General features: G+C 37.1%; 1 protein-coding gene across 6 annotated transcripts in view; it reads right to left on the reverse strand.

Moving 5' to 3' along the window:
• The window catches only part of LOC125255161 (protocadherin-15-like), a 265,679-nt gene extending 252,964 nt beyond the window's left edge, over positions 1–12,715 (reverse strand). For 3 of the 6 annotated variants that reach the window (XM_048170191.1, XM_048170190.1, XM_048170189.1), the window contains exon 1: positions 12,120–12,700. The gene's annotated coding sequence lies outside the window, so the exon portion shown is untranslated. Of the gene's footprint in view, positions 1–12,119 lie in introns of all 6 variants that reach the window. The other 3 variants (XR_007181843.1, XM_048170192.1, XM_048170194.1) reach the window with 3 other exon arrangements.
• Positions 12,716–13,088: the final 373 nt, after the last annotated feature.

The raw sequence follows: 13,088 nt of genomic DNA on the forward strand, positions 1-13,088 counted from the left end.
GTTGATGATAGATAGATAGATAGATAGATAGATAGATAGATAGATAGATAGATAGATAGATAGATAGATAGATAGATAGATAGATAGATGAAACACATAAGCACAACTGCCAATAGCTGAATCTTCTTCTTTTTTTTTTTTTTTTTTCTTTCTTTTTTTAACAATTCCTGGCAACAAGCAAGACACTCAAAGTGTGAAAGCACTCTTATTAAAGAACTGTGGGTAATGTTAAAATCAGTCAGTCTCAATGCTGAACTTGAGTGCACTGAGATTCTGACAGAGATCAGTAAGGTAATGGGCCACACTGAACCTGTCAACATATGTAATCCATTACACTCCTCTCTGTTTCACTGACTGTGGAACAGTACACCATTACTTCAGCCACACGGCGGGTAGAAAACAACGTTCAGGACATAATGAGGCAGGGGCGAAATGCAGTGTGATGGAACTGCAGGAGGCGGTGATTTATTCTGCCATGAGGAAATTAACATACTTTTCAACCACTGTTGACCACACTAGATAGTTTTGCTTAGCTGTAGTAAATGTATACAAGTTTAAATGGACAGTTCATTAAAAAAAAAAAAAATTTTATTCTTTGTAACATTAAACATCCTTGCTGAATAAATTTTTTTTTTTTTTTTTTTTTTAAATCTCACCCCAAACTTTTGAAAGGCACAACCTTTTTTAACATTGATGTTTCTTGAGCACCAAATCAGCATATCAGAATGATTTTTAAGGGTCATGTGACACTAAAAACTGGAGTTATGATGCTGAAAATTTAGCTTTGTCATCAAAGGAATACATTACATTTTAAAATATATTCAAATAGAAACCAGATCATTTAAATTTTAATAATATTTGACAATATTCAAGCACAACTACACAATGCTTACAAAATCTATAACAAATTATTCATAATATTTGAGTAAAGGGTGAACACGTCAGTTTTCCAAGGCCGGACATCACATTTCACACACACACACACACACACACACACACACACAATCTTGTTTTCTGTTTCTGTTCTGTTTGTTTCTGTTTCTAACATGAAACAAAAGATAAGATATTCTGAAAAATGTTAACGCAGCTCTTTTCCCTACAGTTCATAGTGACCATGACTGTCAGACTTTCAACAGAATTTTTTGGATTAACTGCTCCTTAAAAGCCTGATCTTGCCCAGGGTGTTTTACTGTCCATTAAGAGAGTGGCTGAAATCAATCATCTTTCATTATCTCCGGTGTGAGGTAATCAAGCAGTGTGTTCTTAGAGAGAAGGACGTCGTCTGCCACAGCAAATGAACAGAAATAAGTCTTTCCTCTGACTCATGACTTATTCTCACCAATGACTATTTGCCTTGTGATGAATGACGCTTCTTGAGCTGACATCCACTTTGAAGTAAAACTGTTTAGCATATGAATAAGGATAAATTATTAACTGGTTTTATCCACATTTGGTAACAATTTCCTTTCATTCAAAAACACAAGAACCTATGAGTTTCTGGCTCTGAGATGAACCATCATAATGTGGGGTAAAAATGAATCAAATTGATTGATGTATCATCTGAGTTTGGCACAAAAGAACATTTATGGTCAAATTATTTACTTTTTTTCTCCATTCTGTGATTAACAGTGTAAAATTAGCAGGGTATGTGCACCAGTGTGTGTGCGTGTGTGGTGTGAGTGTCCCTCAAACACAAGCTGAACTGATTCTTTCCTTCATTTTATTCTGTCCCTGAAAGTATTCATGGGGTAATTTCCACAGATATTTAAGTTCAGCATTCTAGAATCAAGGATGAAATGGGGAAATTATGAAAATGGCTTCAATCGGACTTCTTCTTTTCCTTAACAGTATTAAGCAAACTAAACAGGTCACTGATGCAAATCTAAATATCACGCATAAAAACCATTGGGAAACCCATCTTGATAAACTAACGGAAGTGTAATCTCCAATCTCCAACTGGAAACTGATCCACAGTTACTGATCATCTAAGAGAGACATTATTAACAATCCCTACAAAAGACAGTAATCAATCCTGCTGATTCATTACATCTATTCCATCTGTAAACAAAGAAAGAAAGACTTATTTTTACACCTTGTTTTATCTCAAAACACATGAGCATGTAAACAAAATCATGGCTGGTTTATGACTTATTATATTTGGATGTCACCCAGACAAACAACTGTGTGCAATAATGCATGTGAAGGATTAAAATCTACATCCAAGCACATTATCTGTAAATTAAAGCAATAGTTCACAAAAAAAAACACTGTCATTATTTATTTAATCTCATGCTGTCTTTCATGCCAAACACCATTAGTTCCATATCCGTATGACATTTGAAATGCAGAATCAGAATAATATTTTCATTGTAAGATTTTTGGTCACTTTGGTCCCATCTGTTAACGTTAGTTGCATTAAATAACAATAAGCAATATATCTGTTACAGTATTTATTCATCTTTGTTAACCCTCTGGAGTCTGAGGCTGATTTGGGGCTTGGAGAAGTTTTGACATGCCCTGACATTTGTGCTTTTTTCAGTTGTTCATAAACATATAAATGACAAAAGTGTCATTACACTGTATTCAGCACAAACTAGGCTACAATAATATGTGAGGAACATGTATGTACATGTTTGTATTTTTGAAGGAATAATGTTTATGCGTGGTTATTGAAAAAACAAAAAACTTAAGTCACTGAAATAAGGCCAAAAAAAATTATATTAAATCTGTGTTCACAAGACTTTTGAGTATTGGAGGTTGTAGACTAGAGTTTTTGCTTCAGAATTATGTAAAAATTATGTTGCCTACTCCTTCATATAAAACAATATATTGATTTAGTTTTTGTAAGACACTTTTTGTCAAGAAACACAGTATGCGTGGAGGCGTGAATCTGCATGAATAATGGGCCATTTACACCTGAGAAGACAAAAGAATCACATAATAATGACCTGAAATGACTTGCATATTAATGAGGCCTTTCAGTCAGGTAGGCTGTGAAAAAAACCCTCTGTAATAATGTCTCAGCTCATCATAAACAGCAATACTGTGAAATATTATTACAATTTAAAATAATGGTATTCTATTATATTCTTTAAAATATAATGTATTTCTGTGATGCAAAGTGTCTGAACAATTATGTTACCTCTATGGCATTTCATATAGGCTTTTAGCTTAAAAGCATGCACATTTGGAGAAATATTGATGGATTCTTATATATTATGTCAATTTTCTATACTGAGAAGTAATATTTATTGTCATCACTATGAGTGCTGGATACTGTGTTTTCAATTCATACTTGTAGCCGGAGGGCGCTCTCTGTACACCTTTAGGCCACAAATTATTCTAAAGAAGAAGAGGACATTTCAGGCAATGGTGTTTTCAATTCATACTTGCAGCCGGAGGGCGCTCTGTACACCTTTAGGCCACAAATTCATATAAAGAAGAAAAGGAACTAGGAACTAACGGCATGTCTTCTAGAGATCGCTAACCATTGCTTTAACATCCAAATAAATACTTTTCAAGACAATAAATACACGATTGAGACGATGAATGCATGTATTGCCTCTGAATTTGCGTCTGATTAGCGCTGGCTCCGTGGGCGTGGCCACATTAGCGGATAATGAGCTGAATCACAGACTTCTGACATGGCTCTCTTTTCATACAGATTACATAAACACAGAATGTTTGTTTTCGATTTGACTTACACGATTTAAAACCTGACATTTCAACGTTTTTTTAGACGTGTCATTTTTTTTGTCATTAGTATTCATAAGTTACAGTTCATTTTCTGAGAACTATCAGATTGGACTTCGTTCAGAGGGAGAGGAGAGATCACGCATCATGTTAGTTTTCTTTATTTTACAAAAAGCACAACATTGTGTACACAAATAAAAGAAGAAATTCTATAGTTTCAATTGATATATTACTTATGTCTCTATGACAAGAAATGACGGAGTATTTTAAGTCTGTTTTGCTGCAATGTGAAAAAAATCCTGCAAAACGCGCCGGCACGTTTTTAGACCTCAGGGAGTTAAAGCTACAATACGTAGATTTTTTTGCCACTAGAGGTCGCCTATTCAAAACAGGTGAGCATGGAATCTTGGGAAATGTCATCTTCACCTCACAGCCAGTGTAAAAGAATCGGGACGGGACTCGAGCAGAAATAATGTTCATGGAAGAGATTATTAACGTTAATGTAGTATGAAGCAGCGCAGGGACGAGTGACGTTGGAGGTGAACGAGGCCGCTGAAGCGATTGCTAATGGGAGACGAGCGCGACACACCTCGCAAGCAGCAGAACTTTTATTATGTCACGGTCGCCGCTTCCACTTCTTCCAGTCAAGCGTATAAGGCAACACAGCGCTGTTTATCATATTAGATACATTTGACTGTGTTGAAAATTATGTTATAATGTTCGCTCTGCGGCTGTTATGAAACACTTGTTGCACACTGCAGTAAGCTAGATCGATATTAGAATATCATTCATAAATGCTGGATGGCTTGTGTTGATAAATAGCATGCAATTAATTTCAAAACGCAATGTATGATGGAGAAAATGCTGTATTAGCTACATGACAAAACAGCTATATTACTATACTTTGAGCAATATTACAATAATTTGTCTTCTGTCCATAAATGTAACTAAACAGTTGTTTTATTGTCTAATAAAACATGTAATATATTTAAGCGTCTTTGGTGTTTCCATGGTTTCTACAACATAAAACCGGAAACCGAGGGTAATGTGGATATGATGCCATTGACAGGCAACTCCTAGACACGTCCCGTATCCTTGGTTAAAACCAATAGCCTTGGGCTATTTTCTCACGATTTACAAGTAATGTTAAAGGCCCACTGAAGTGCCTTGGAACGTACAGCATTATTCAATGTGTTGATGTAATTTCCACTAAAATAGGAACACAGTGCGGGACATATCGAATAGCTCCACCCCTTTTTAAAAATAGCCAATAGCGTCTTGTTAATATCACAGCTCGGTCAGTGCCATTGAGCTCGATAAAGCTTTAGTTTCCTTCTCCATTCCTGCAGAATTTAAATGGGTCCGATATGTTTTGTGGTCTGCGCCAACTCGCGCATATGATCTGCTCTGTGCTATCGTGTCTCTGCATCAATGGAAAGGCTATTTACACTCTCTGAATCGTTCCCTATCCCCTATATAGTGCACTATTTACCATATAGAAACTAGTAAATGTGTGAACAAATGACCAATTTCAGCCGCAGCTTCAGCATCTGTTTATAGTGTAGGAGGGGTGGGACTTCAGATTCTAGAGAGCATTTGATTGGACAGAAGATTTTATGAGAAGCTGAAGTGCGCAGTGATGTCATGAAAATCCGTGATTCATTTTAGTGGAAATAAGAGACTGTAAGTTTTGAATGCTTATATCTCCTAAATGCAAATTTTGTCATTGTTTTGGAACACACCAGCTTATTCATAACCTTAAGGCTAACATATTCATACTAAAAGCTACAAATTTTGCTAAATTTTGATTTTAATGTATTTGGTCTTGGCGGAATAGATCTGCTACACTGCTGCTGCTGCTGCAGAGCAAGTAAAGAGACTACTGCTACTGCCAATGCATTCACAGACATTGCAGTGAACAAGTAAGACATGCTGCTGCTGCACATAACATACAGTTGTGGTCATAATTATTGGCACCCTTGATAAATATTATCAAAGATGACTGTAAAAATAAATCTGCATTGTTTATTTTTTTTGTTGATCTTTAATTCAAGCCTTTCATTGAAGGAAAAGAATTGAAAGTGGGGGGGGGAATCACATTATGAAATAAATGTTTTTCTCCAAAACATGTTGGCCACAATTATTGGAACCCTTTTATTCAATACTTTTTGCAAACTCCTTTTGCTAAGATAACAGCTCTGAGTCTTCACCTATAATGCCTGATGAGTTTGGAGAACACCTGACAATAGATCAGAGATCATTCCTTCATACAGAATCTCTACAGATCCTTCAGATTCCCAGCTCCATGTTGGTGTTTCTTCTCTTCAGTTCACTCCACTCATTTTCTTTAGGGTTCAGGTCAGGAAACTGGGATAGCCATGGCAGAAGCTTCATTTTGTGCTCAGTGACATATTTTTGTGTTGGTTTTGATGTTTGTTTTGGATCATTGTCCTGATGGAAGATCCAACCACGGCCATTTATCGGATTTCTAGCAGAAGCGGTCAGGTTTTGATTTTTTATCTGTTGGTATTTGATAGAATCCATGATACCATGTATCTGAACAAGATGTCCAGGACCTCAAGCAGAAAAATAGGCCCACGACATTAAAGATCCAGCAGTATATTTAACCGTGGACATGGGGTACTTTTTATCCATGTGTGCACCAAACCCATCTGGTGGGTTTGCTGCCAAAAAGCTCTTTTTTTAGTTTCATCTGACCATAGAAGCCGGTTCTGTTTGAAGTTCCAGTCTTCCAGTCAACTGAATATGCTGGAGATTGTTTCTGGATGAGAGCAGAGGATTTTTCTTGAAACCCTCCCAAACAACTTGTGGGGATGTAGGTGCTGTTTGATATATTTTTTAGGCTTTCTGAGACTCAAGACTCAACTAATCTCTGCAATTCTCCAGCTGTGATCCTTGGAGAGTCTTTAGCCACTCAAACTCTCCTCCTCACCGTGCATTAGGACGATTTAGACACATGTCCTCCAGGCAGATTTTCCTTTAGTTGAGGAACTTCTTAATTATTGCCCTGATTGAAAATGATTTTATGCTTTACATTTTCTTACAGCCACTTTATTTTGTGAAGCTGATCTTTTTGCACATCAGAACTAACTTTGGTTTTTTCATTGTTAATTAAGGGAATTTGGCCTTTGTGTTTCCTTGTTTATACTCCTGGAACAGGATAGTGACAATTTCATGAAATGGGGACTTCCTTTCGGCTCATTTCATTTCGCTTCTGTACTCTTTAGCTCAGAGCTTTCTGTTTGCCACCGGTCTGGAAACAGCCGGGCCAATCAACGAACAGAGGGCGGGCAGCCGTGACTAGATTAAGCGCCTATTAGGTTAGAGAAATCGAAAACCGAAGCGGAAATGGGAAACGAGACAGTAATTCGCTCTTTTGAACATTCAACTCTTTTTCAAACTGAAGCACAAGAAGAGTGTTTGATAAACATTTTAAATGGAGATGTTGTGGCCCTACTCCCGACTGGTTTATTCTAAGTTTGAGAGTTGCTACAAACATTTTCTTGTTCACTTTCAAAAATAAGTTTAGAGGCCGTGATTGTGATGCGTGAATGCATAATTGCAAAAGGCCATGACTCTGGTATTTGGCCTTTGTACAACAGGTTTCAGTGGAAGTTCTCATAGATGTATATATGTCTGTGCTTCTCCTGTACAGGCGCATAACATACGTCATAACTAAAGTATCTGATTGGCTTACGGGTAACCAATGATTTTAAATCAGACAAGGCCCCCTAGCGAGAGGAAAACACTTCTCAATGCCATTCACTCTGTCTACGAAGCAAAGTGAAGTCAGTCTGATACCAGGCTAACCCTGGTGTGCTAAAAAAAAAAAAAAAAAAAAATTTTTAAATATGAATGGGAATATACTTCAGAGATATTTTACTCATAAAAAAATTCTAGGTGTGCCAATAATTGTGGTCAACGTGTTTTAGAGAAAAACATTTATTTCATAATGTGATTTTTCCCCCATTTTCAATTCTTTTCCTTCAATGAATCAATTAAAGATCAAAAGGATAAACAATGCAGATTTATTTTTACAGTCATCTTTGATTATATTTATCAAGGGTGCCAATAATTCTGACCACAACTGTACATGAAAAATCCTCTGTAACAAATCTATAAAGGTGGAGCTGGGGAAGGTGGAGGGTTTCTGAAAAGAATGTTTAAGACAGCTAACAGCAAACACTACCAGTATTTGAATGTTGAGCCACAGCTCATTGGCCACTAACAGCAACCAATCAGCTGCACTATGTAAAAAATGTGATCGATACCAAATTGAGTTAAGGACCTATTAGCCTGTGCCATCTAGAGTACCTAGTACTAAGTATGTACTAGGTACCAGGTACCAGATTTTCTTGATCTCTAATGATACTTATAAACTAATAAAAATTAACAAATTAATATTAAAATTAATAAATTAATACTTTTTTTTTTTCATTTTGTGTTCCATGAAAAAAAATACAGGTTACAGTATACAGGTTTGGAATTACATAAAAAAAGAAATTCACCAAAAAAAAATTAAAATCCCTTCATTAGTTACTTTTGATTCATCTTTGAAACACAAATGAAGATATTTTAAATGAAACCTGATAGATCTCTATCCCTCCATTGAAAGTCCAATCCACCACAACCTTCAGGATTCAATAAGAGATCCTAAAATAATTAGACTACCCCTTGAAAATAATGTGAATAATGTCTAAGTTGTCATTTAAAGGTGAACTATTTCTTGAAATGCATGCAAGCAAGTACGTGGAAGTGTCTTTTGTCTCTTTTTTTCTTGTATTTCGAGCTTGTGACCTGCAAGAGTAGCACAGAAATGAAAAGAATCTATAAATATCAAGCTCAAATCTGACAGAAAACCCACTGAACATCTACAAGCTGAAAAGTATTTAGTCTGGATAAAGACCTGTGGGCCTCTAAGCCTTGACAGAATTCAGCCCAAGAGCAAATGTAAAGCCACTGAGGGTTCTGTCAGAGGTCGACCTCCATCAGAGGGTCAAAACTCTCTCACTTTGTCCCCTTCCAGGTTCTGCCATCCCCAGATGGGTCAAACGTGTCAAACGACATTTCTTTCCAATGACAGGCTCGCTGTATCCCTCAAGCCCTCCGTGATGCCACCGCTGCCTCTAGTCAGTGTTTAGACCAGGTGGCCGAGATGAATTGGAGGGACGAACGTCCCTGAGTGTCTGATTACAGAGGCCCCATTTGATGAGGGTGCTCCAGCTAAATGAGCATTTACTATGGTTGCCTCAGAGCAGGATAAATCCTATTAGCCAGTGTCTTTAATGAGACAGCCAGAGACAGTGAAACAATGATGGGCAGCCTAGCAATGAATCAACCCACGCAAAGCACGACGGGTGGGGAGGGTACACTGAAATATACAGAATCCCAAGCATGTAGGGCGTACTGTAGCTAAAAAGCGATGGATGCTTGGCTTTTGTCCACATTGGCAATTTCAAAATAGCCAATATGAATATGCGCATAAAGAAATGATGGTATATTGTGAGGAAATTATGCAGTAATATTCTTGTCAATGGAGGAAATGGGGATAAGTTTGGATTAGCTCATTAAATATACAGTTTTTAATTTACCTTATTATTACACGGCTCTCTGAAATGCTTCATTTTGATAGGTCATTTGCAACATTCTGAAGTCAGTTATTCCCTGATAATGACGTCAATAGCAATGCCATATAATGACCAGTCATATGGGTTTTTGAGGCCAGCACTTCTTTCATGTCTTTCGGATAACACCGCGGACAGGCTCTCTCTCTTTCTCTCTCTCTCTCTCTCTCGTTTTATTCAAATGTACCATCTTGCGCATCAGTTATTGGCTGGTATTAAGCATATACTATTACCTCAACAATAATACATTTATGGTATATTGCTTGTGTAATTTAAAGACACTCAAAATAAATTTGTAACGTACATATAACACAAACTAAAGTACACTTTAATATCACAAATCAAGCATGTAATTAGTCCCTACACATGCATATACTTAAAGTGTACTAAGTACACTTGAAGTTGTACACTTGAAGCACATAAAAGTACACTAAAAACATTTAAAATTATACCTTACTACAATTTAATTACAACTTAAATATACTTAGTACAAAATTAGGCTAGTTGTTCCAAAATAGCACACTTCAAGTCAACTAATCATTAGCACACTTCAAGTATACTGATAATTGGTCTGGCGGCAAGTATCCATAGCATTTTTTTTTTCTTTTTTTTTCAGAAGGATGTATTTACAGGAAAATTAAACTGAAGGACTTTAGTACTAATAGTAGGTCTACGGTAATATTGTTGAAGTGTGCATCTTGTTTCTAGAACAATAGCTTTGTACACTATGAGATAATAAACAAGTAAGATTTTAAAATGTTACATATCCCATCATTATTCCTGTAGTGAAAAGCTGTGTAATAAGTGATATGACTGTACATTATCTGTACAAATTAACTTGTTCATTTGTCTAGGCTCAAAGCTGCTTGCTAAGAACTATATTTCTTTGTGGAAGCTTGGCATTTACTGAGCTAATAAAATATTTCATCTCAAATCAATATTTAGTGTATAATTATTTACTTATGTGACGAGCAGCCTTGTACTAAGCAAGAAAATGTACGTCCAGCCAGTTGTTATCGCACAACATAAACCCCAAGACTTGATCACCCTGTCTGGGTTTATTTTGCGATAACAACCAGCTGGATGTACGTTATTCCTGTCAGTGGAGGAATTGGGGATAAGGTTGGATTAGCTCATTAAACACGCAGTATTTAATTTACTGTAAACCCACCAGCACATGCCTGTTTCTGTAAATATTTAAAAGGGGTAAACACAGCGTCATGGTAATAGACCCACTGGGTGACTCACAAGCTGTTGACCTAACCTGCAGCACAGAGACAGACACCATCACAAATAACACGGGAGTTGAGGAACATGTGGTGGGGGTTAATAATTAATGAGGAAAGGAGGGGTAGAAGCCATACGGGCTCCAGAAGAGGTTATCAGAAGACCGGCAGCACTTCATTGTGTTCACTTGGCATTTAGTGGTCCTGTAGTTCCACTTCAGCTCCTTCTATATGGTCTAACTTTGTAATTCATCACTGGTGTCAGATCACACTGACATATCTAGAGGAACACTGAGATGGGGACATTCCCCAGAGTAAAATTATATTGTTGATTCTTTTATAGCTCAGGAGACTATCGGTTACAGTAGATTTTATGTATCAGCTTTTTCTTTTAAATATATAATTCAGTGTGGATGTAAATTAAAAAATAAAGCAAATATGGATGCCATAGCTCAGATCATTTGGTCTTGGGAGAATTTGATAATAAATGTTTGAGTTCATATTGATAGCCTTTGGATATTGTTGAGATCTAATTTGAAACCTTAGATGTGAAATAACATTTCTCAGAATAAAAAAAAAAAAAAAAGTTATTAATAAGATTTGATTTTTTTCCCCCTGTGGGTTTTGCCCATCAAAACTGCAAATATCTTTTTTGTTTCTTGTGTTCTTTTGAATGCAGATTAATATAATTCTGACATCTGATTCTGGTGAGGAATAACTTCAATTCAAATATTTAGAATGTCCTCTTCGTTTTGAAATACCTAAATCAACCAAACTACAGTAGGTTACACATACAGAAGTCATTTTCAAGGGTCAAGTCAGGTTGAAATGCTTCCCTAAAGCAACAACCGCACATTTTCACTTTTTTTTATGTGTATAGAATATCTTCATTAACACTAGCAACATAATTTACTATTAGTTCCTTACAAAAAAAAAATCTACCATGATAAACATAGTCATTGACAAAACGCCAGAGTTGTTACAACTGCAAAAGTGGGTTAAGAGCCACCACTGTCATAAAAGGAAATTAAAATGAGAGTATTGTTTGAAAGCGATCTAACAATAACAATAGCAACAATAACTGTATTAACTATAGTATTGTGTGCGTTTACGATAGTAAAATGACTGGATGCAAGTCAAACTTTTCATGTGTACGGATCTTATGTTTTAGACTGTGATCGATGTTTGAATAAGTCTAATCAATTTCTCTTTTACTTTCGTTAAATGAATTAAACGCGGAGGCAACAGATTGCGGGAATGTGCGGCGTAATAGGATGAGCATACGGTAATCCGGAGTCCTGTAGACACATCCCTCATGTCAGGCTGGAAAACTGTGTCAGTCACTGTATCGAAACCACTTGCCGGTTTCCATCAATAAATCTTCTAAATACACTTGCTAGCATGTCAACGCGTCCTGTGTGCAATTCATAACATTACCAGGCGCCGTTACGCGCCAAGAACCGAGATACTATTCACATCACACACAACCCGAGCCCCAAATGTGATTCAGTGCAGCCGACCCAAAGAGAAATAAACCCCTCACTTATTCACTCACCTCCTCATCCAACGACTTGTCAACCATCGGAATAACAATCCAAAAATCGAGTCGCTTTGCGCGCGAAGTGTCGCTAACTTTCCTTGACGCGCTACTGCGCAGCGATTGAAGAAGCGCAGAAAGTCTTACCGCGTGAGTTGTAAAGCCATGCAAATCCTCCTCAGACGGCTGGAGAGTATCAGAAACTCCTCAGTGCCGAACACATCTCGAGCAGTCGGCTTTAGGAGCTCTGCTGCCCTCTGTCTTTAATTCACTCCCGAGGAAAGCGAGGATTCCCACACAGAGAAAATATCACGAAGTTGGGTGGCAATGCGATCTAGCCTCTGAGGTCTCATCCGCCTTAATGGCAGCCATCTATTTTGAGAGCTCAAATTGGTGAATATGCACCTGCCGTGGCGTGGGAGTAATCTTATTAGAGTGTGAAGAGCGCATGGCCACCCACATGAGAGGAAAAAACACAAATTATATCTCTTTAAGATCTCAAATGTTTCTACCAATGGGATTACACGGAGAACAATCACAGTCTTCGTGCTTATCAGATTGCTCTCCTGAGAAAATTGGAGCTCTTAAACTGTGTTCGTATTAAGTCTGTAATAAAAGTCAGACATCTCAATAGGTAATCTCAAATATTTCCAATAAAAATCTCCAGACGCAAAACGATCTGATCTTCAGCACTAATTTATCTTAATTTCTACTACTTTATTTCTCCTAAGGAGATCAAATAACTCCTCGGCCAAATGAACATTGTGACTTTTAGCCTACATTATGTAACTTTTTTGACAGCATTTACTAAATTGAGCCCGTTAAAGGGTTTGTTCACCCAAAAATGAAAATTCTGTCATTTATTACTTACCCTCATGCCGTTCCACACCCGTGACCTTCGTTAGTCTTCGGAACACAAATTAAGATATTTATGTTGAAATCCGATGGCTCCGTGAGGCCTTCATAGGGAGCAATGACATTTCCTCT

This window comes from Megalobrama amblycephala, linkage group LG20 (assembly GCF_018812025.1).
Source record: "Megalobrama amblycephala isolate DHTTF-2021 linkage group LG20, ASM1881202v1, whole genome shotgun sequence".
Classification (NCBI taxonomy): Eukaryota; Metazoa; Chordata; class Actinopteri; order Cypriniformes; family Xenocyprididae; genus Megalobrama; species Megalobrama amblycephala.